This window comes from Rhinolophus ferrumequinum, chromosome 21 (genome assembly GCF_004115265.2).
Source record: "Rhinolophus ferrumequinum isolate MPI-CBG mRhiFer1 chromosome 21, mRhiFer1_v1.p, whole genome shotgun sequence".
Classification (NCBI taxonomy): Eukaryota; Metazoa; Chordata; class Mammalia; order Chiroptera; family Rhinolophidae; genus Rhinolophus; species Rhinolophus ferrumequinum.
Window position 1 is genome coordinate 40,900,008 of NC_046304.1, and position 22,893 is coordinate 40,922,900.

Below are 22,893 nucleotides of genomic sequence, written 5' to 3' on the forward strand. Positions count from 1 at the left end.
CACTTTGGACTAATGAGACAGCAAGCGAAGGATGATACAGAAATGAAATAAACAGATATGGGCTCCAAGAAGGTCTTAGAGTTTCTAAAACAGCCCTTGACTCCTATTCCTGGAGAAATACAATTGAGTCTTGTTTAGACCACAGCTGCTTCGCATTTTTGTCACACAGAACTGAATATAAAACGAATTGACCCAGAATTAAGGAAATGCTCATTTCACCTCATTGTAACCTTTATTTCATTCAATTTAATGGACTTATTAAATCCTCACTACATAGAAAAAGAAGATAAAGGCTGTTAACCTGAGGGTCCAGAAACTTGGAGACAAAAAAGTTCACCTTTATTTTTATAACCTGTATTGGAATTTAGCATTTCAGTAATCAATGTAGTATTAACAGTATCTGTGACTTCATCACTAATAGATATTTTCTTTGCACGGTACATGTGTCAGAGATATTTCAAAATGTCATTTATACTTACCCCTATTTGAAATTGGGAAAGTAATTAAACCCACTGCTAGATTTTATTATTTAATGCATTCATGAAGATGCAGGCAAGGTTCTCTGGGAAGCAGATTCTGAGACAGAGTCCAGCATGCGAGATATTTAGGCAGTACCCTTGGGATCGATAGCTGTGGAAGGGAGAGGAAGGAAGCAGGATTGTGCAAAAGGAGAAGTCAAGCTGTGATACAGGCCCAACCAGCCTCAGCGAACCACCTGGGGATCTCAGAACCCAAAATGGACCATCAGAGTTGCCCCAGGTTGAACATTTATCTGCCCACCTGGGTCGGTCAGCCATTAGATATGGGGTTACCGTAGACATCTTCTTCCCTGAGGGGTCGGTGCCATAGTCACCATGTCCTTCTGTGGTAAGCAGAGTAATGCCCTGATCAAAGATGCTCATGTCCTGACCCTTGGAACATATGAATAAATTACCTTATATGGCAAAATGGATTTGAAGCTGTGATGAAATTAAGAATCTTGAAATGAGGAGATTATCCTGGATTATTTGGGTGGGCCCAGTATAATCACAAGGATTGTAAGTGAAACAGGGAGGCAGGAGTGTCCCAGTCAGAGAAGATGTGACAACAGAAGCAGAGGTTGGAGGGATGTGATTGCTGGCTGGGGACCACCCACCAAGGAACAGGGCAGCACCCAGAAGCTGGAAAAGCCAAGGAAACAGACTCTTCCTCTGCACCTCCAAGAGGACGGCAGTCCTGCCAACACCCCATGAGGTTTGCTTGATGAGACTCATTTTGGACTTCTGACTTCCAGAATTGGAAGGCAAGGAGTTTACTTTGTTTTAAGTCACTAAGTTTGGGGTCATTGTTACAACAACAACAGGAAACTAAAACACTTTCTCAGGCTAGGGTGGACGTTTCTGTCTTTTAACAAAAGGGAATACCAAGAGGTGCCCAAGTGACAAATGTATCCTCCCCGTGTTTTGGTAGCAGTCCTACTTCCTGCGGATGATTGAAGTCGGTTATTCCTGCCAGGACAGTACCTTCTGTTCTTGCCTGCTGCTCTCTGGACCCAAAGTGCTCAGGCAGCAGCCATCGCTTATAGTTCAGTGAAACCTTTGCTGTGTCCCCTGGTGGAAGCTTCCCCTTTGGGGGACCTCTATCCCTGCAGAGCCTACACTAGTGAGGATGGGAAGCTCAGATTCCCCCCTGGGGTCACCTGGGAATGTTGGGAAGTGGGACCACTTCAGCTTCCACTCCTTGGTTCCTAGATCCATGTATTCTTTTCCTGTTTGGACTTTTATAAATTCTATAGGTATCGGACTCTTAGTTCCAATCCTACCTGGGACACTGCTACATAAAAAAATGGGAGCCCAGAGAAGTTAATGAATTTGTCAAAGATCACACAGCACAGCTAAGATTGGGACCCAACTCTTTTGAAACCTAATCCAGTTCTCTTTCCCTGTGCGATTCTACCTTCTATGCTTCTTTGTGATGGGCCTTGCGTGCTGAATTGGCCAGATCTCTATTTCAGCAAGAGGGAGGGGCAGGGAGAAAGGGAGAGGATGCATTTTCTTGACCTAGAGAGCCATTAGCTACCTCCAGTGATTAAATTATCTGGAATGAACACTCAGCTCCACATTACATACAGTTAAATGATGGATCTGCTTAAGATGGTTTCTAGCATTCATTACCTCAATTGAATGTAGGCAAATGTGTTCATTCAGTATCAGGAGATCACTGTGTTATCGGGTCCCAGTCAGTTCTTAAAGGAAAGAAAACGAGAAAATTGAATGGGAGGAGTGTTAATTTGACTGCTACAGTTTATTTTACATATAGAAAGAATGTATAGCCAAAGCACTGATGGGGATGCTGAAATAACTGCTAGTTATCATTTAATGGATGTCCACTATTTGTCAGGTACTTTACATGAGAAACTTTACACACACATACTGTGTATAAAATATATATATATACATACAGTTTAATATATATATAATATATATAATGGGGATTAAACTGTAGTTTTGCTGTGATAACAAACATCCCTCAGAATCTCAGTGACTCACCCTGTAAATGTCTATTTCTTGCTCATGTTACTATACATGTTATATGTACTTCCTTGTGTCTGTTCATTCTGGGACCTATGCTGAAGGAGCAGCCCCACAGGGCATGCCATTCTGGTGGTGGAGGGGACCATCGCGGTGGTGCAGGGGACAAGTAAAAGTGGTAGAAACTCACAATGCCTCTTAAAGCTTTTCGTTGGACATGTCTACATCATGCCCCTTAGTTCTAGTTGCCACAGACCACCACGTGGCCAGACCAAATATGAGTGGTCTGGGAGTGGAGAGTGGGAGCAGTACAGATCACAGGGTAACAGGAAAGGACAGATAATCCCCATACAGGAAAAGGAGAAAGGACACAATTGGCAGCAATAATGAAGCTGCAGTCTTGCAAGACTGATATTAATTCCTCTCTCCCCTTCACTTCAGAGATGAGTAACTTTGCTAAGCCTTCCTAGAGGAGATATCCCTTCCAGCTGGGGTGATTACAAGGCTTTAGAACATTTGAGCGAGGGTTTGAAGGTTAAATAGGATATTTGGTGCATGGAGAAAGAGCAAGGACTTTGTAAGCAGAGGAAAACCCCCGAGTTGAGGTGGGGAAGAGTTCCAATCAAACAAGCTAAGTTGGTCATAGAGTAGATGAAAGAGAAAACTGGAGAGGACAGGGGCTCAGATGAGGGGGTGGGGAGGGACAGAGGGTTTGAATGCTGAGGAATTTAAGGCTAAGAAGTTTCACTTCACTTAGGGGTCAGTTAGAAGCCTTTAGATATTTTTGAGCAAGAGAGTGTCGTGATTAAAACGATTGCTTCTGAAGATTTGTCTGATTAGGGGGTTCAAGGTGGGCTGATACAGGGAGAAACAGAGAGCAGGGAGACCGGTAAGGTCACTACATGTCCAGTGCCAAGGTAAGAGTCTTTAACGAGGACCATGAGAGTTGGGACAACAAAAAGGTCACCAGAGATTCAGAACGAGTCGTTTAAGAAATGTGCCCCATCTCTAGCATCCACCCAGTGCTTCCCCGTCAATAAAAAATTTTTAATAGCCTGCTTTTTGTATTAATCTATAACAAAAAATATTGATTTAAAAAATATAAATGTAAGAGCCATGCAAATTAAAGCTTCAAAACAAGTTCCCATCTCCCTAGGACAAGATGCCCCCCACCAAACTCCCATACTTATAAAGCCTCCCACTGCCAGGGCTTACATTAGATGTTGGGGAGACCAAGCTAAGATCCGTTCAAGAACCAAATTCAATGGAGTAGATTTTAAAGATCTAATTGGCTTTCTTGAGCAATGCATACATCAGGCAGCATCCCATCCAGCCAAGTAGAAAGGAGCCCTGAGAAGTTGGTAGGTTTTTATAGGCTGGCAGTGGGCAGGACAAGAAAGTTATTACCAAAAGGAAAGAAAGGATCTTTTCAGCCAAGGGCACTTTTCTTTGAGGGAAGGGCGGAAAGGGTCTTATTAGGCAGATTACCTCTCACTAGTGTTGATCAGGAAATTCCAGACTGATTGGTGGTTTAAAATTCCACTCCTGGGAGAGGCTGAAACTGCAATGAGGTATTTATTAATAGTTTTCGTTTTGGTGAAGTGGCATAGCACAAGTGACTCCATTTTGGGCATGTCATCTCTTTCTTCACAGGCCAATGCTGGGAACTGGGTGACCAGGAGAATGAAAACTTCTGGTCAGTTTCAGTGTGTTATCTAGGTGAGAATCTCCATGAGCACTTAGCACTTCCGATCTCAAACTCTACTTACAGTATAACCGTGTGTCAAGAAACAAGATCAAAATAACTGTATGTGTGAAAATGCTTTGCAATGTGATTAGCGCCGCCATTTGGACCTTTGTCTAAGATTTTATTCTCGGACACCGTTAAAAAATAGATGGAAATGGTCCTTGTTAAAAAAAAAAAACACCACAACACTACTCTTACAACTGAATTAGCCTGTTTGATGAGGATTGGCGAAGGAAAGCATTCACCTTGATCAATAACAAAAAAGATGGAAAAAAAGCAGGTTGAAAGGAAGCAGGCCCAGGGAAACTGATCTCCAACAAGGGGGACCATTTCCGGAGACTCAAAGGAGGGTCAGGGTGCCCGGTAGCGATAAGCCGGCCAAACTTGGAGGACTGGGGTGGACCCTCTGGGGAGCGGTCATGTGGAAACCCGCCCAGGACGTTCTGAGATAGGACATCACTCCCGGGACAAAAAGGAAAAGGGCAGCAGATCTGGAAGCGGAGCACCGCAGCCTCTTCCAACCACAGTAGGAAACCAAGCCTCCCTCCCGAGGGAGAAGACCCTTCAGACCAGACAAAGGGTCCAGCCGCCAGAGGTGACCCAGAGCACGCGTGCGCCACGGAGCGCGCGTGCGCGTGGCAGTCCGTGCCGCGGCCCGAGTCGTGGGGGGAGGAAAGACAGGGAAGGGAAGCGCCGGGAGCAGCGAGCCAGGAGGCTGGGGACAGCGAGCCGTGAGGCGCTCGCGCGCGCCCACTAGTGGCCGGAGGAGAAGACGCCTGCGGAGGCCTCGCCGCCCGCCCCTCCTCAGGGAAGACTCGCGTTCCCGCTGCTCGCGCCTGCGCCGCCCGCCGGTCTCGGGAGCGCGCCCTCGCTGGTGCGCGCGCTCGCAGTCTCCGTCACCCACCAGCTCCGGCACCAGCAGCAGCACCGCCGCCACCGCCCACCTTCTGCCGCCGCCACCAGACACTTTATCCTCTGCTTTCCTCTTCTGCCCTCGCTCTCTGTCGACTATCAGGTAAGCGCGAGGCTCCGAAAGGTGCCTCCCCGTCCGCCTCCTGCGCCCCCATGTTGCCGCCCCTCGCCCCCTGCCTCAGAGATGGATTTCCTGAGGTGAGCATTGGTCGGGGGCAACGGCGGGGGCCCCTCCTTGCGCCCTCGGTGCTCCGGGGCTGGGCCTGGGGTGGCTTGGAAACGCACCCATGCAAGAGATGCACACACGCGTGTGAGTGTGTATGTGTGTGTGTGTGCGTGTGTGTGCTGGGGTTCCACAAGACCCGCTTCGCGCGGACCCGGGCAGAGGTGCCCGCAGGGTGGGGCGCGGGTGGCGGTGACCTGGGGGAGGGGGCTGCTATACACTCTCAATCGCCGCCTTTTGCCGCAATGGGCGTGTGTCTAAGTGTGTGTCCGGGGGCGTCCAATGACGACCCCCGAAATCGATCTGGAATCCGATTTCTCTGTCTCGGTTTGCCATCAGCCCTAAGGAAGGTATGGATTGGGTTCTAGAAAAGATGACTCCCTGCCTGCCCCTCCCTTCACCTCCTCGGCAGCAATTCCAATGGGGCTTTTCGCTGTCCCTGATTTAAGGCGGTGGCCCACCTCCCTCCCCGTTTTCCTCCTTCAGAAACCCGCAGGGGACATTTGGGGGCTGGGAGTGGAATCGGGGAGTTGGGGAGGGGTCCAGGCGCTGTCACTTTAGTTGCCCTTCCCCCTGCGCGCGCCTGGCACCGAGACGCGAGCAGCGCTGTGCCCGAGAGAAGGCAGTGCGCGGAGAGATGTGGAGGCTCGAAAGACAGGGGTCACCTGGCCTTGCTCTGTGGAGGGACTCGGCCCCGCGGATCCTGCCTCGCGGGCGCTCACAGCCCCAGCCCCTCACAGATCGGCACAGAGGCTGCAGGTGCACTTCGGGGCGGTCCCCTTTCTCTGCGCTCTGCGCCCGGCGTCCGGCGTGTGCGCTCCCTGCCGGAGGCGCGGGGCTGGCGCGCAGGGCTCGCCCCTCACTGCGGCAGTGGGTGTGGACCCGGGTGGGCGAGGAGGGGGAGGGTAGGCTGTGCCTCCTCCCACTCCCACCCCCGCTTTTTTTCCCCCTCCGATCGCGAGGTGCCATCTTTTTGCGGCGTGCCATGTCTTTACGGTACCACACCAAGCCGGGTGGCCGGGCTTCGAAGGGCAAGGCGGGGACTGTCATTAAGGGTGGGTGGAGGGTGCATTCAGCGCTGAAATCGTGGCGTTTTGCTGCTGAGGGCTTGAGCTTTGGGGGCGTTCCCTCGAGATTTTCCTGGTGGCTCGCTGCTTTGTTTGTAGGGCTAACGTGATCAGCGTTGCCAGCCTGGGTTTTTGCCTTTTATTTTATAAGGGTGTTTAACCAAGGCCCCCCCCGCCCCTTCTCCCGTGTTTCGCCCCTCATTTCTGAGCCCTTTGTTAGATTTCGGGGCTTGCTGGAGTCGATGAACTCGAGTCACGGCCTCGGAGGTACGCGTGGAACCGGCTTGACCCTGCCCGGCCCACTATCAGAGCCAGGCCGCCCGCCAGGAAGCATCCGCGGGGCCGCAGGGGTGGGATTCCGGGTCTCCTTGCGCTGTGCGGGTGTCAGCGGAGGGACAACGCCCCTCCCCATGCCCCGAGTGTCCTGGGTCCCATACCCCACCAGGCTGCCCCCGGAGGGGCACCCGAGGGGGCGGTAGGAGGGGGCACGCAAGCGGGATCCCCTCCCCGCTTCACTCCCTGTTGCCTGGCCAGGCGGGAGAAAGTGAGGAGGGGGCAAGAGGTTTCCCCGGTTGCTGCGGGCCACACCCATTTTTCCGGAGCCGACTGGGAGGGGGTCGTTAGGGGAGGTGTTGCCTTGGAAACAACACGCGTCTTGAGAACAGCCTTTGGGGCGTTGCCCCGCCCCTTCCGATCGGAGAATTAGAACTCCCGGGTACCAAGAGCCGTGCCCCCTCTGGGGGCTCCGTAGGGAAACCCACAAACTGGAGCCGTTGGCTCTTCCTAATTGGCTTCCCGCGGCCATCGGCTCCCAGACAGGCGTCCCTGGTGTATTATTATTCTTGTGGCCGAATATCACTTATCACTTAGGAACCCGAATTCACTGCGGCCCTTGGAAAAGGGAACGAGGGGAGAGGAGTGGGGTACCGACCCCTGGCGAACAAGGCCGAGCCTTGCCCTTCTGTAACGGCCCGGGTCCGCGCGTCTTTCTGGTTAATTACATCGCTGAAAACTGGCGCGAGGGCGCTGTTCTGAGAGGGACGAGCATTTTAGGGGCCGAATCATCCACGCAAGCCGCGCAGATTGATCTGAATATCCGGGGAATGGCTCGGCTCGGAGTCGAGAGTCTTCCCCCGGGCCTGGCCAAACCTTCCCGGCTGTGGCTGTCAGGTCAGAGCCGCGGCTCTGCTCTCCCCTCCCTTCCCGCCCCACTCCCCGCCTCCGCAGAGCTGGGCTCGCCACCGGCAGGTTGCTGGACAGGCTCAAGGGTCGATTCCAGCATCTTTTCCCCTCTAGCCACCCTCCTCCCGAGCTGAACATGGGATTCTGGTTCCAGACAGAGTGAGGGGCGAGGGGCGGCCATGGAACTGGGAGCCCGCGGCCTGGGGCAGACCACAGGCGGGTGTCACCTCCTGTCGCTTGGGGGAAAGGGAACCCGGCGGGGGCGAGCGCATTTAGCCCAATACCTGGAACAAAGCGCCGTGCACGCGTTTGCGATTTCGCTCCATTTTGGGATCTGTAGGTGGCTTGGTGGAGTTCTCGGGTTTGCAAGGTCTGGGGGCTGTGAATGGAGGAATCCCGGCGGCCAGAGAATGGTCCTTCATACCCGATCAGGAAACTCCATCCCTGGCTCTGCGCGCGCTGTAACTAAACGACAACCCCCCAAGATGTGGAGGGATGCAGCGTCTGTGCACACGCTCCGACTGTGGAGCGCTGAGCCAGCCGGAAACGTCCTGTCTCGGAATCCCCAGCAGGTCGGGGCACTTTTACATCCCGGGAGACCCCACTTGGCCTTCGGCGCACAGGAACCTCTAACTCCAAGCCCGGGTCTTGGGCTGGTGCGAGTTGGGATGGAGGACGGCACCTGAGACAGCGACTGCCAGGCCTACGTGCGCGCTCAGGCTCAGCAGGAGGGCTTTGAATTTTTATCAGATCCCTTTCCCTCCATGTGACCCGTCCTCCGAAAGAACGAGAAATGCCTTTCCTGTCATAATTAATTAAGGGATTATTTTTCGTTTTGTGATGCTGCTTATGTTTACCACATAAGAATTGTTAATCCGTTTTCCCCTCTCCAAACCCTTCCTCTGAACGAATAAATATTAATAAAATAAACGTCCCTCCCGGTGCCCAGTCCAGAGTGAATATTGAAGCTAATCAATTCCTTGACAGACATTTATTTGCTTCTGGTTGGTTTTCTGCAATGACCTGGCTTGACTCTTTGGGATTCGCCTTTGGACAATTTGGGGGAGAGGTTTGTTGGCTTTGCTGTTTTTTGGATGAGTGACAGTCCATGACTGTGTGTCCATCCCTAACTCCAACCGGACTTGGTCTGCACACACCCATCATAGAACGGTGTGGCTTTTACGTGGTTTCTAGTATCAGGCACCGCTCCTGACAGGAACAAAAGAAATGGATTATTCCCACAAATTGCAAGAGGAAAACGTAGAATTGGTTTCCTAGAGGAAGGGTCAGATTTATTCCATGTGGAAAAGAGTTCCGTTTATTGAACATGCCCTTTGGCCCACATGCCCTTTGAGGTCAGTGCCAACCTGGAGATATAACAGGATTGTGGTGCCTTTCGTTTAGGTTGAATTTTCCTTCTGCCCTTTTAATGAACTTCATGAAGGTCATGAAGCCCATTTGTTGAAAATTTTAAGAAATTGTGTTCCTTCAGCATTTGTGTGTATGGTTTGAGTTGCTCCGTAGCTGTGTGTATGAACAGGTGTTAATTTTCTAATAGAACACATGGTAGTTTTCCAATTAGATTGTGCCTTCTATTCAGTTAATTAGTATCTTCCCCGCTCCCACTTCGAAAAAGAATCACTCAAAAACAAATAAAAACACCCGTAGGGGCTTAATACAGTGCCAGGCATACAATAGGTGTTTTGACCCATATTCATTTAACAACCGGATAAAATGAGAAAATGCAGGTCAAAAGGTAGAGAAGAAAAAGCAGAATGGGAGGAGGGCTTTACTCAAGGCCATGGTATCAGGAAGGTTTGGGGACAAATCCAATTCAGTTTGTCCCTAACTCTGTATCCAAATGACACTCCAAAAGTTGCCGGTGCCCCTCGGTGCTCCTCCCTGTCCTCCCCGCCCTGCCCCCACACCTTCACTTTCTCACTGCAGCACCCCCACTTATGGGCCCCCTCTTCTCACCTCACCCTTCTTGGCAGAAGGGCACAGAAGAGAGCAGAGGGGAGAGGTCACGCTTCACCGCAGGGGAAGGAAGACCCTGCTAAGGGTCTTGGGGCTGCAGGTGCTCCTTGGGCCAGGAGGTCAGAGGGATGGAGGTGGGAAATCCCATTTGCCTCTGTTTCTTCCTCCCCCTCCCACCCTGCGTTTTTCAGCATCCCACTTCAGAGACACCCCCCCAGCCCCTCCCAAAAATGCCCACCTGACCAGTGACTCCTCGTTTGCCACCCGAGGTGCTTCCACTAGTGACTGTGAGCTGGTATGAGGGAAAGAGCCCCGCCTCACCAGCTGGAAGGCAGCAGGGAAGGAGCCCTGTCCCGGCTGGGGCTCTCAGCTGTCTTCCTGTAAAACAGTGAGATGTCTGGAGACATTTTTCGTTTTCATAACTGAGGGAGGGCGCTCCTGGCATCTCGTAGGTAGAGGTCAGGAAGGCTGCTAAACATCTTACAAGGCAGAGGACAGTCCCCCATATCAATGAATGATGGGCCCCAAATGTCACTAGCACCAGAGTTGAGAAGCCTGCTATAGAAACATTGTTACCTTGGCACTGTTATCTTAATGATGGCTTTCATTTCTTGAGTATCTTCTAGGAGGTACTGTTCTAAGTGCTCCCCAGATATTACCTCATTTAATCCTCACAACAACCCCCTTATGAGCAGGTGTGCTTAGTATCTCTGTTACATTTGGGGGAACTGAAGTACAGAGAGGTTTAGTAACTCACCAAAGGTCACACAGCCAGTGAGTATTGGCACTGGGTGTCTGACACGAACCTCTTCCCCCTCTCAGCTAACGTGTGGGCTTAATTGGCCTTTGTGGGCTAGCCTGGGAACCCAAGCACAATCTGTAACATTGACCCAGTGGCATATTCTCCTTCCAAAACCACTGACTCACAAGTTAACTTTTGCAAGAGTCTATCATTGGAGCACAGCCTAAGACTCACAATTTCTGATCTGGCCTTGACACACAGAGCAAGGGATTTCGCTCCATCTCTGTGCCTCTGTTTATAAAACAACAGCGGGGTTTGATTGGCTCAGAGAAGGCTGGAAATCAAGATTGCGGGCTCAAGACAGACTTAGCTCTGGTCAGGGTCATATCACTGAAGTTTGAGGGACGTCAGAGCCTCCTCTTAGGCTCTGCCCCTCAGAGAGGTTTAAACTTTGGCAGCCACCAATGGGACCCAGCTCGGAGCCGAGGGTGAGATGAGCTGGACACACCTAGGAAGGACCTCATGCAAGAGTCTCAGGTCGCCCTTGGCAAAGGTGGGCCTGGAGGCTTCTCTCACTTCCTGGGGCCCAGGCTCTGGAGTAAATATCCCATGATGCTGTGCTGTGAGGGACGGCCTGGAACGTTCCATCTGCAGGACTCACTGCCACTCCACCCACGGAGTTTCCTGATCCGGTATGAAGGTGCCTCCCACAAACGCCTGTGTAGGTGACAGGACATATACCATCCATGCCAGTCCCGCCCTTATCACCTCGCCAAAGGGGGTGCTGTCCAAGTATCATTTTCCTGTTTCCAGGTGCCATGCTCCTGCCACCTCTACCAGGTTCTTTTCCTGCACAAATGGCCCCCATCTAAGTGGGAGGTGGCCCAGGATGGTTTTGAGTTTTGGGGTTTTTTGATTAGGAAACATTCTGTAGGTTTACAGCTAGAATCAGCTTCCACAAAATGTAAACTTGAATGACTTCCAGGTGGATTATCTGTTTTTGTTTTTCGCTTTATTGATATCTCAGCAGGCTCTGTGTGTGCTCCAGTTATGGGCATTATAGAATTAATCCCCAAGAAATGTATTTTGTGCCTCAGTTATTCAGAAAGGTTTGTGAGTGCCTCGAGGGCAGATGGTGCTTTTGTTCTGGACAGGTCCCCGTACGGGGCAGTGTCCGGCATGTAGAGAGAGGCATTAGGTTTGGCTGAGTGGTTAAGGGTGTGGAGTTGGATTAGACCTCCTGGGTGCAAACCCTGGCTCCCCCACTCACTGGGGGACATGTTGTTTAGCCTTTTGGACCATTATTTGTTGGCATAACTTGCAGTATGATAATCCCTCTCTCACAGGATGCTGTGGGGTTTAAATGGAGTGATGCAGGGCCTGGCACGTAGTCACTGTTCGGTACGTGGCCCCATGGCAGCCGCCTCTAGATTGACACTTGTGATTGGGTGAGTGTGATTGGATGGATGGTGATGGGATCAGTTGTTAACAGATAAATTCTGACACGGAGTAGGGATCAAGATGAGAGAAGCGGGCAGCTGCCCACCTCCCCTGAAACCAGGCATTGTTGTTTGGGTGGAAATGAACCCCCCGGAAAATCGCACACACCCATGTTGAAATGTACACACAGAACTCTTGCCAGAGGCGAGCAGACTGATTTATCATCTGTTGTCCCGGCTTCTGTCCTTTTCCTTCCTGAAATCCACTCCCGTCCAGGAATAGACTGTGTGCTCTCCACGCCAGCCTGAGCGGAACCACCCTCCCTCCTGGAAATGGAGACCTGGCTGAGCGTTTTGGGCTCCGAGTTCTTACCGGTTTACTCATTGACTACCAAGTGAGTGCTCATGGGATTGAGAAATAATGGAAGCCATGGGAAGCAGTGGAGGAGAGATTTTTACAAATGACATAATTAAGCAGAGTGTTGAAGTTGGTCAACTAGCCCGCAGGCTTCATGGTGGACAGTTGAAAATCAAGTTGAAAATGTCAAATAAAGCAAACTGGACATGAGCTGAACCCAGAGAACTTCAAGCCTAGGAGAAGCATGGTCACAGCTGATCAATAAATTCAGTTTAAGAAGCCTCCTTATCTATGAAATAAAAACTGAAGAGTCCTAATACATCAGCTTTTAAAAACTCATTAAATCAGAGTCATAAAAAATGATACCTACATATTTCAAACATTTTACTTTCGCTTAAACCATGTAAACGCACACTTATCCAGCCATCTTTTGCTATAGGGCCCAGACCTTCCCTTGATTTTCAGATCAGCTGGTTGAAATTCCTTGTCTTTTTTGCCTAAGCCACACTCGTAATGAATCGTCTAAGACTTCCGATTTCATTTCCTTGGTACAGGGATTTACAGTGAGGAGTAATCTGAATGCAGAATCCCTCTAGAGTCTTACTACTTTTTGATGGTCTTTAACATCCCATTTGACAGTAAAAAATAATGATTTTTAAGAATTCATCTTTCATTTAGCACTCGTGTTTCATCAGCTTGTACCTTATTTAAGTTATATGAATTTTGTCACGAGTCTGATGGACCTAGAATTTGGCTGGGGAAGGAGGAGGCCCTGGCTGTGGATATCAGGCCCTATGGACCCAGCCTTAAATATTTACCATCCTTCCGTTCTTCTGCTTCCATGGTGTCAATTAGGAGACGGCCCACTGTGGAGAATTTTGGTCATCTTTTGCCTGTCTTGTAGGACTAGCAGAGTCCCAACTTAAGGGGGTGCTGCAAAATTCCTACCATAAGACTCAAAACAAATTTAAATTCCTGGAGTATATTAACTCCCCTTAGTGAAGGAATTTTAGATCAAGGTCCAGCAATTAAACAACCGTTAAGAAGTAAATCTGAAGCCATTGATGATGAAGTTTGATTCACAGCCCTCCCTTTGGTCCTGTCTGCTCCACTGCTAAATTGGGCATCACAGAGAAGAGGGACGTAATTATCCCTGGTCCCAGCTGCTGTTTTTCCTTCTGGCCTATGGCCCAGTTTTCTGGCTCCCTGAGAAGGCTGGGTGATATTGTCTCGGGACCCATGTCCGCAGTTGTACTACAAAAAGTACCGGGATGGACTTTCATCCTTGTGTCCTCCTCCCCAGGGTGCAAAGGATATTAGAGGATCCCTGGGTCCATAATTGCTTGTCATGTGATCTACAGCCATTAAGACGTGCTGGGAAGGATCAATTTGTGGAACCATGGAACTGTGTCCCTCCCCAGGTAAAAGCCAGCTCTTCCCCCTGAATTAGAACCAGTATTCTACATCACGTGTCAACAGAATGGTCCTGGATCAAATCCAGTTCTGCCATTATTTACAGGTCATTTCAGAGGTTCTTATTTTTACTTGCTTTTATTTTTTTATTTTTTATTGTTCTTAATTGGACAGTGTCACCAAACCATTGTCTGACCTCACCCTCCACCTCATGGGCTACCCCTCCAAACAAAGCTTACTGGGTAATTAATCAGCTAAAGTCAAATGCTGAAATGCCCAAGGGAAGGTTACAATGTAAAGAATCTCTTTGGTTTAAAATATATACACATATAAATATTATAATTATATATCATATATAATTAAATAAATATAAATATATATATTTAAATGTGACTGTTCACAACCATATTTATTTTATGTCTGGATTTCTTATATTGGGTTGGCTGAAAACCTAAACAGCTTTCAACTTTGGTTTTGGTAATGCATTAGATTTTAAATCAACATATGTTAATAAGCCAAGCAAGGGTTGTATGTACAAGAGAAATAGTTGTGCCTGACCTGCTGTGTTGGGGTTCGGTAATAATCCTGCTGCAGAATCATGAATCTGTCCCTTTCAAAGTTGCTGTTGCCCCACATCACCAGGAATAGCTGTTTGGCAGAGTCACCAGCCCTTCTGCAGTCCACTTTCTGTCTTTTTTCCCCCCGAAGAACAGGGAAGTTTTACACTGGCCCCCTCACTGTGCGCTTCCACCTCTGCTGTCGCCATCAAGCCAGCTTAGAAATGAAGGATTTCACAGAGCGCGGCCCTAAATCCGCTTCAGTAATGGACTGATTATTCACAAACTCACCTGAACCTTCTTTAAACCCATTTAATCGTTTCCTCAGGGTTAATCCTGTGGGGATAACATGCTTCTTGGGTATCTCTCCACTGGGTTCTGTTCTTCCTCCTTTAGTTCTGAAGCCCGCCCTTCCTACAACGTGGTGAGTGATGGCTGCACTCTGTTCCCTGTGGAGTGCTAATAAGGACTGAATAAATTGAAGTAAATCCCTTTCAATGTCGCTAAAGTGCTATAAATAATTATGAACCAATGTTTGATGTCTGATGGGAAATGCAGGAAAAAATTTTTTTAACTGACAGGATTCATGCTATAAGTTGACAATCTGGGCCAAGTTAAAAAAAAAAAATCTAAAAAAGATCTCGTCCTTTATAGTCGGCAAGACTGACTTCCAGAAGTTGGCCATCTCCTCATTTTGTGGGCCTCTGTTATCACCCACTGCTTGGGTTTGCCAAGCCCTGAATTTAATTGCAACCTTACCTTCCTATTTACCAACTAAGAGACTTGTGGCAGAGATTTAAGATTTCCTGATATAATGTTGTATGTCAATTACACCTCAACAAAAAAATTACCCTATTGATGGACAAAAAATAGAATTTCCTTTGCCTCCATTTTACCATCTGTAAAATGGGAAATATGCAATCTCCCTCCCCTTAGAATGGACGATAATGGGATCTCTCTTCTCATGGGATAGTCACAGAACTGAAATAAAACAATCTATGAGAATTCCTTTGATCTTCTCAGAGGACAAGTGCCCCACGGAGGGTGTATGCCGCCTGGGAGCTACAGCAGGTGCCTGATGTAAAGTCTGTCATGGGCTGAGTGAGCCTGATGCCTGAAATAGTACAGCTGCTGCCACCTTCCTCAGCAACAGCCGGATGGTGCAGGCTGGTTCCCAGGGGTGAGTGCCCATAAGCAGGGCATGGACAGAAGGCCTGCTCTAGCCTGCCCTGGCTTTGTCTGTCCCCTTTTTTGGAAAGGAAGCCCAGGGTGCAAGACAGTGGGTAGGGGTACCCTTACCGTCACTTCAGGTGATACCCTTCTCCTGACACTGCCAGCTTCTCTGGAGAGGGGCTGGGACTTCCTTGGCTTGTGGTGTGACTCTCTGTGGGATTTCCTGGGAGCGCTTCTGTTTTCTCCCGGGTTTTCAGTTTCCTCCTAATCAGCAGGGACTTGGTACAGAATCTCACATTCTAATTATGCCCAGGGGGCAGCCTCTTCCTGCCACTCAGCGCTCATCACATGACAGGAATCGATTAAGGCAAGAGTGATGAAATTAAAGGCCGGAGTTGATTTTGATGGTATAATACTCTGATGGCTGTTTGATGGCTGTTTGGTGGCAAAAGGCCCGGTGAAGCCTCATTAATTGAGCTGCTTGCACTTGGAATTTGAGCTGAGCTAGAGCTGATCTGTGGTCTGTTTGCCTCTGCCCTGTGAGCAGAGGGTATGTTGTGCTTGTGGATGGTAGGAAGTGTTTTAGGGCATGTGGGTCACCCCACCCTGACAACAGCCCCTCTACAGCATGGCTGGCCTTGAACACTGGTCTTGGGTGTCTAGTGGCCCCATGTCATCAACCCTTGGTTACCCTGCTCTCCCCAAAGCTGCCCTCTTTACGCCCTGGTCCCCTCCACTTTGGTCATTGGAACCTGCTATCTTTTAATCCCCACGTGGCAAATCTTGGAGTCTTGAGCCCTTCTCCTCCGTCTACATCTTGGAATAGACTTAACCATCAGTTTCTTCCTCCTAGACATGGATTGGACTTGCCCTTCCCTTTCCAATTCCATCTTCACTAGTTCTAAAAGGATCATAAGCCTTATCACGTCACCCTCGATCATTATGGAAACAAAAATGAATTGTTGCTAATTTCAATTCTGAAATTCACATCCAGTCCATATTTCAGACCACTGCCAAGCTCTTCTTCCCCGAGTAGCCCTATATCTGCCCTGCCCTCGTCCATGCATGAGTCCACGACTGGGTTCTCTGTCCCTTGCTAAGCCAAGACCCACCTCGCACAGCCTGCCCAGGTGCCCATGCCTGGGCCCGGCCTCCCTGTCCAGTCCTACTGGTCCAGTCCCACTGCTGGCCAGCCTGCTTGTTGGCTCCTTCGTAGTGATCATGCTTTTTCTGCCCCTTGCTCACCGATGGTACCCTCTCCCGTCCCCTCCCCCTGTTTAAATCATCCTGACCTTCCCCAGCCTTTCCCTTACCTGAAGCCTTTTCCAGATGTTGCCTTCAACAAAATCTGGAGGTCTCTCGACATTTCATTTCTCACCAGTCATCAGCACCGCAGCGGTTCATGCTTAATTGTTTTCCCTCTTGCCTTGAGTGCAGGTCTCATCTCCCCACAGGCTGTAGGTCCTTTGAGGGCCAAGCTTCTGTCTTATGTGGCTTTTCGTCTCTTCTGGGTGTCTCGCCTGTTCACAGAGCTGGGCACATACACAGCTCAAAATAATTACTCTTGATTCATGCAGTTGGATGCTAATAAACCAAACAGGTTAACATCAGATGAGCTTTACCTGTTTAGAGAAAGTAAGTTCTCTGCCTGCGAGTATACAGTTCCATTCCCCCATATAGTTGAAAATAACAAAAATCACGTTTCCTTTCGTATATTCTATAATGGGTGCTTTGTCCCATTTCAGACCAACTTAACACGCTCCCTGCTGGTCCAGATTAGTTTTGCTGTATGAATATGCTGATCAGAATAGAAGCAGCTGGTTGCATTTATTTTACTAAAGACATGGCCTCGTGTAACCCTCCCACCCGAGGCAAGGATTCGCAACCTCATTGTACAGAGGGGCAAACTGAGGCCCGGAGATGTCACAGCTGGGGAGGGAGGGGCCCGAGGGCTGCCCCCGTGTCCTCAGAGCCTTCCCTCCGGTTCCACTCTCCACACCAGCAGACATGGCTTCAGTGCTAATAACAGGGAAGCTGTGCCCTCCAGCTCCCGTGAATGGGTCATATGTAACGTGAGCCCGGACAGAGTATTTTAAACCAAACGCTAGCCTCTAAACTGGGCTGCTGCTTCATGTCCGTGAGGGCAGAACCAGATTGAGCGTCGTGGGCTGGTCCATGCTTACTTAGCGAATAGAGAAGCTCATTTTCTTCCAGCTCACACGAAGCATGAACAGTGTTCACAGCCGCTGCACTTCCATGGAGGGAGGGGTGCCTGTGACCGGTGAGGCCAGAAAGTGTAGCCCAGAGGAGCCCGGGATATAAACTCAGGGAAGAGGACAGGCAGGTTCCCAGGCAGTGTCTACAGGGAGAAATTTCATTCAAAGTGGGTGGTGTCCTTGGGCAGGACAGAGGATGCAATCCCCCTGATGTTAGGAAAACTGATCACAGAGGGAGGGGAGGCGGGTGGGCCTTACTCAACATCCACTTTCTTTTCCCCGGAGTCTGCACCAGTGTGGCCCACACTCGGACTGGGAGACGTGGGAGTGATGGGAGACAGAGAAGGGAGGGGCTCGCACAGGGGAAGCCGGGTCACGCGGACCACATTACTTAGAATGTACAGCCTCACCAGGCTTTTTTATGGCATTGAAATACCTTTCCCACAGCCACCCTTCCATCTAACTAAAACAAGAGTTATTTCTCAGTTCTGTTCTTGCCTCCCACCTTCTCCCCTACGTTTAAAAAAAGAAAAAAATCCACCAGCTGTAAAGCCAAGGCACCATATGTAAGATTCCACCCTAGTTTCTGTTTTGTTGAATTTTTTGGAGGGGGCGCAGGGATCATTTCTGTCTATAAATTGTATTCAGGGTGAGTAAAGAGTGTTTCTTCAAGACACTTCTTGAGAGCACCCCAGACTGAACGATGGGGTTTGTGGGGTGTGGCCCCTTTGCACACAGCCCTGGATGCAAAGTTAGGAGCTAGGGATGCTGGACCGGGCAGCTGGCAATCCAGTCAAGTGTCAGTCGCTGGTTGGACGGCCATGGGCAGGCTGGTTGCATCTGCGCCCCTGGGTGCAGAGGCCTCATCATCAAAGGCTGTGGCCACGTAACAGACACCAGACCCTAAGTCACTGGGACTCCACAACTGAGGCTGCTGGGATTGCCACCTTCCCGTGGAACGAACTTGTCTCCACTGGGCCCAAAGTTTGCAAAGAACACTTGGGACAACCTGGCTTTCTGGATGCGCTCATATTGTTCTGGTCTGGACTAACTAGGGAATGGTCGGTTAAATAGCTGAGTCATTCTGATACTCTTATTTGGATGTCAACCTCCAGGTGTTTGGGAGAGGGGAGCAGTGTGGGACCACTGAACACGTAAGTGCGTGGATGGCCTGCATCATGTGCTTCCCAGATGCTGGGAGATCGCCGCTTTGCCCAGGTCACTAACAAGCAGACAGTACCTACTGTTTACATGCGCTCATTTAAGTCTTGTTGTGAACCTGTGAGTTAAGAATTCTTTTCCGTTTTGCAGATTAGGACACGGAGGTGCAGGGAGGTTCAGCAGGGTTTGGGGAAGTTACGTGGCACCAAAATCACACGGCTACTTTGAGGCCGATGAGGGATTTGAATCCAGGATTTCTGCTTCTGAACCCCTTTCTCCAGAACAAGCCTCATCCTTGCTTGTTAAATAGTAAAATACCATCCATTGTTTTAGCCTGAAGAGTCCTACCACTTGTGAAACTGCCGGTGCCTGTACAGGAGGAAAAGAAGAGAGACACTGCTTTTTCCCCCCTAAGGATGAAGAAAAAATTGTTGGCGTGTGTGTGTGTGTGTGTGTGTGTGTGTGTGTGTGTGTGTGTTTTGGATAGGGCAGAGACCTATTTTTTAAGAGGAAAAAGACCTTTTAGTTTGAGGACTCGTACGTTAGGATACAAAAATGAACAGAGTGCTTTTTCCTCTTAAAAAAATTCTATTCGGCATAGATGTGTTTGGGAGGTGGGCATACGTTGTGCCAAAATGTGTTCCCTGTGCCCTGGTAAAGGGGTCCAGGAGGCAGCCGCAGGTGAAGGGAGAAGTCAGAGTCCCGGCAGCCCCACTCTGGGCTGCACCAGGGGGCTGCCCTGCCAGGTCTCCCAGACTCTAGGGGCAGAAACTCGCCTTCCCATCACCCCCATTTCCAGGGATCTGGAAGACACAGAAAGAGAAAAAACCCATCATGTTAAGGCAGCCCTGGCTAAGTAACACATCTTATAATACAAGTTATTTTTTCCATAACTAAAAGCTAAAAATGGTTGCTAGAATTTAAAGATAATTAGTAAATTAATTGAGTTGCACTCTACACTACTCGTTTCAAAGCCAACTGATGAAAATTTTCTGCTTTCACATAACTAGCACCCATGATTTTGTGTTTCACTTCCCCAACTTTGTCCGATTCCGTTTGCCTTGGGCTTCGCCGGGGGACCAGGCTCCTGGATGCGTCCACCTGTTAGGTGATGTTTTATTCATCTGTGTGTCCTCAATGCCTGACACAGCGCGTGGCACAGAGTAAACGCTCAGCAATTGTTTAGTGAATTCAATACTGATGAAAACTTAAGGCCTGCCATAAAGAGACCTGAGAACAGGAAGGGAAACAGTGCATAACGGGTGTGTTTGCTCATCCTTCTTACCTTCCTGGGGGGCGGACGGGTACACGTCTGCTCTTGGAGTTTTGAGTACTAAATTTGGAAGTACACGCACTGTTTGCGATGATCTTTTAAAAAGTTACATTTTCCAAGCCTTTAGATTCTTCTGAAAACTGGAAGACCACCATAAACGAAGAGCCCTACTTCAAAGACATAAGACCTTGATGAGCAGGGTTGGGTCTGTGGCCCGGTCCCCACGCTCGGACCAGGAAGGGGTGGTGAGCACTTGAAGGCAAAGCGCTTAAGTCTCTGTCATCTCAGCCCAGGGCAGCCTGTCGGAATTAGCGAATGAAAACACAGATGCCTAGTTAAATTTGGATTTCAAATGAATAACAATTGTATTTTTAGTATAAGTGTAGTAGGCAAAAAAATGTCCCCCAAAGGTATCAGGTCCTAATCCCCAGAACCTGTGGATGTGACCTTATTTAGGAAAAGGATCTTTGCCAATGAGAAGAAATTAAGGATCTTGGGATGAGATTGTCCTGTGTTGTGTGGGCGGGTCCGAAATGCAATCACGCGTGTCCTTAGAAGAGCAAGGCAGAGAGACATTGAAAACACGGAAGGGAAGACTAGGTGAAAAGGGAGGCAGATTGGCGTGAAGTGGACACCAACAGCCACAGGAAGCTGGAAGAGACAAGCAAAGGATTTGCTCTAGAGCTTCCAGAGGGAGTGTGGCCCTGCCAACGCCCTGGTTTCAGCTCAGTGACACTGATTTTGGAATTCTGGCCTCCAGAACGATGGGAGAAGAAATATCAGTTGTTTTAAGCCACTGAGTTTATGGCGATTTGTTACAGCTGTGTTACAGCAGCCACAGGAAAATTACTCATACAAAAAGTACAACCCATGCAATCTTTGAGACATACTTACACTAAAAAAAGAAAATATTTGTTGTTTATCTGAAATTCAGATTTAAACTTGGCATCTTGTGTTTTATCTGGCCACGCTCATTCCCAGGGCCAAAGAAAGAGGCTTTTGAAATTTGCAAGAAAACTGGTGCAGGCTGTCAGGAAAGGGACTTCCTTGTGCGAGGAGTCTTTGTGAGCAGTCAACTGAACCAATTTGAACTTTAATAACTACCCTCTGGACCAAAAGGGGGGAGGGGCAAGTAGGTGTTAATGATTTATTCTTTCAGCAGTCACTTGAGCGTTTCCTATAACACAGAAGCTCTGGGTAAGGGTGGAGGAGTTAAGCGTTAATCCCGTCCATCCAGGCTAAGTCACAAGCCATGCCAGATAAGTCACGTGAAATGCTGCCATTAACAGAGCTCGGGAGATTCCGTGGTGTGGTTCTGATACCTGAACTGCCCCTGGGAGTCTTGCACCCTTTCACTGCAGGATGGTGGGACCCAAGCACGGCAGCCGGGTCATTCCTGGTTGCTGAGTGAGAGGACTTTGCAGTCCTGAAATGGAGGGAGGGGGCTGACGAGGCAGGACCGTGCTGGCTCTGCATTCCCAGGAGGAGCTTTTAGTGGAAGTCGGTGCAAAATGTCTCCATCATTTCCTGTCGAATGACACTCTAAAATGAGTAGGACAACGGGCAAATGTTAAAGACAAACGTGGCCCATTCCCCCCACTTTCCCCGCATAGGCAGCTGTCCCGCCTGTGCCAGGATGTCAGTCTTCCCAGGCTCAGGCTCCAGGTGGGGCTCAGTGTCACCTTTCACTGCTGTCCAGCACCTCTGTCACTGCTGGGACATGTTCCTCTCGCTCACCATTGGGCTGTAGGAAACCTGGGCAGCCCCTGGACCCTCAGACTTTCAGTGACGCTCACGGAAGCCTCAGTGTTAGAACTCTTTTTGTTGTTGTTGTTTTTTAAGTAGGGCGCAGCTCACAGTGGCCCATGTGGGGATCGAACCGGCAACCTTGGTATTCTCAAAACCACGCTCTCACCAACTGAGCTATCCGGCCACCTCAGTGTTAGAACTTTGAGGGGACTTGGGTCATCCAGAACAGGCAGGGGTTCCTAGAACACCCCAGAATTATCCCAGATGCTTTACCAAAATACCCATTCCTGGAAAAAGAGAAAAAGAGATAGTTTATAAGGAAAAGAAAGTGTGTGTGTGTGGCGGGGGGGGGACTAAACATGAAAAGATGCTCGACGTCACCCATCATAAAAGCACTGCTGACAAAACCATAGCGAGAGGCCAGTGTTCGTGGGTCGGAGGGCACAGACCGGGAGGGATGGTACCTGGAGGCGAGGCTAGGTGGGTAGGGCCAGGAGACACCCTTTTCATTCCGTACTCTTTTCTACTTAACTTTTTTACTGTGTATATATTGCCTTTTTAATAAAAGATAAATTCATATATATGCCTAGGCCCGGCTCACTTGAAAAGGATGGAAGCATCTGGAAGAAGGTTCTTTCAGATATTCCCCAGGTGATGCAGGTGCATGACTCCTCCTGGTGGATGGAGCTGTGAGCTGGCCTCACCTGCTCGTTTCAGAGGGGACTGAAGCTGTCTCACTTGGCCTCCATGGGCATTTCGCTGCCACAGGCCGAGGACCCTTCCAGATGAGCTGTGGGAATAGAGCTTACAGGAACTCACACGGAGTGTGTGTGTGTGTGTGTGTGTGTGTGTGTGTGTGTATAGTATAAAGTACGTCATGGAACACGGCCCTTTTTGGAGTGCTCTCGTGGAAGTAGAGGTGGGTGAGGTAAGAGGACAGGGGAGGCGGGCTACTGTGTCATTGAAGTGTCTGATCCTTGTCAAGGTTTGTGACACCCCGGACCAGGCCATGAGGCACCGTGGTACGCAGAGGGCCTGGCAACGTGCATTCCAAGGGAGAACCCCGTGGACGAGTTCCCTGAAGGCTGGGTGATGTGCCGCTTTACGATTTTCAGGCCCAATCCTTTTATATCAAAAACCTCAAGGCTATTTTTTCCCTTAGTGCTTTCACACAAATGACCTCATTTCATCCTC

At 49.4% G+C, this 22,893-nt stretch overlaps 1 protein-coding gene across 16 annotated transcripts in view; it reads left to right on the forward strand.

The window, feature by feature from the left end:
- The first annotated feature begins 5,028 nt into the window (after nucleotides 1-5,028).
- Nucleotides 5,029-22,893, forward strand: part of MAPT (microtubule associated protein tau) — a 94,754-nt gene continuing 76,889 nt past the window's right edge. For 3 of the 16 annotated variants that reach the window (XM_033089295.1, XM_033089296.1, XM_033089299.1), the window contains exon 1: nucleotides 5,077-5,272. The gene's annotated coding sequence lies outside the window, so the exon portion shown is untranslated. The other 13 variants (XM_033089283.1, XM_033089287.1, XM_033089289.1 and 10 more) reach the window with 13 other exon arrangements.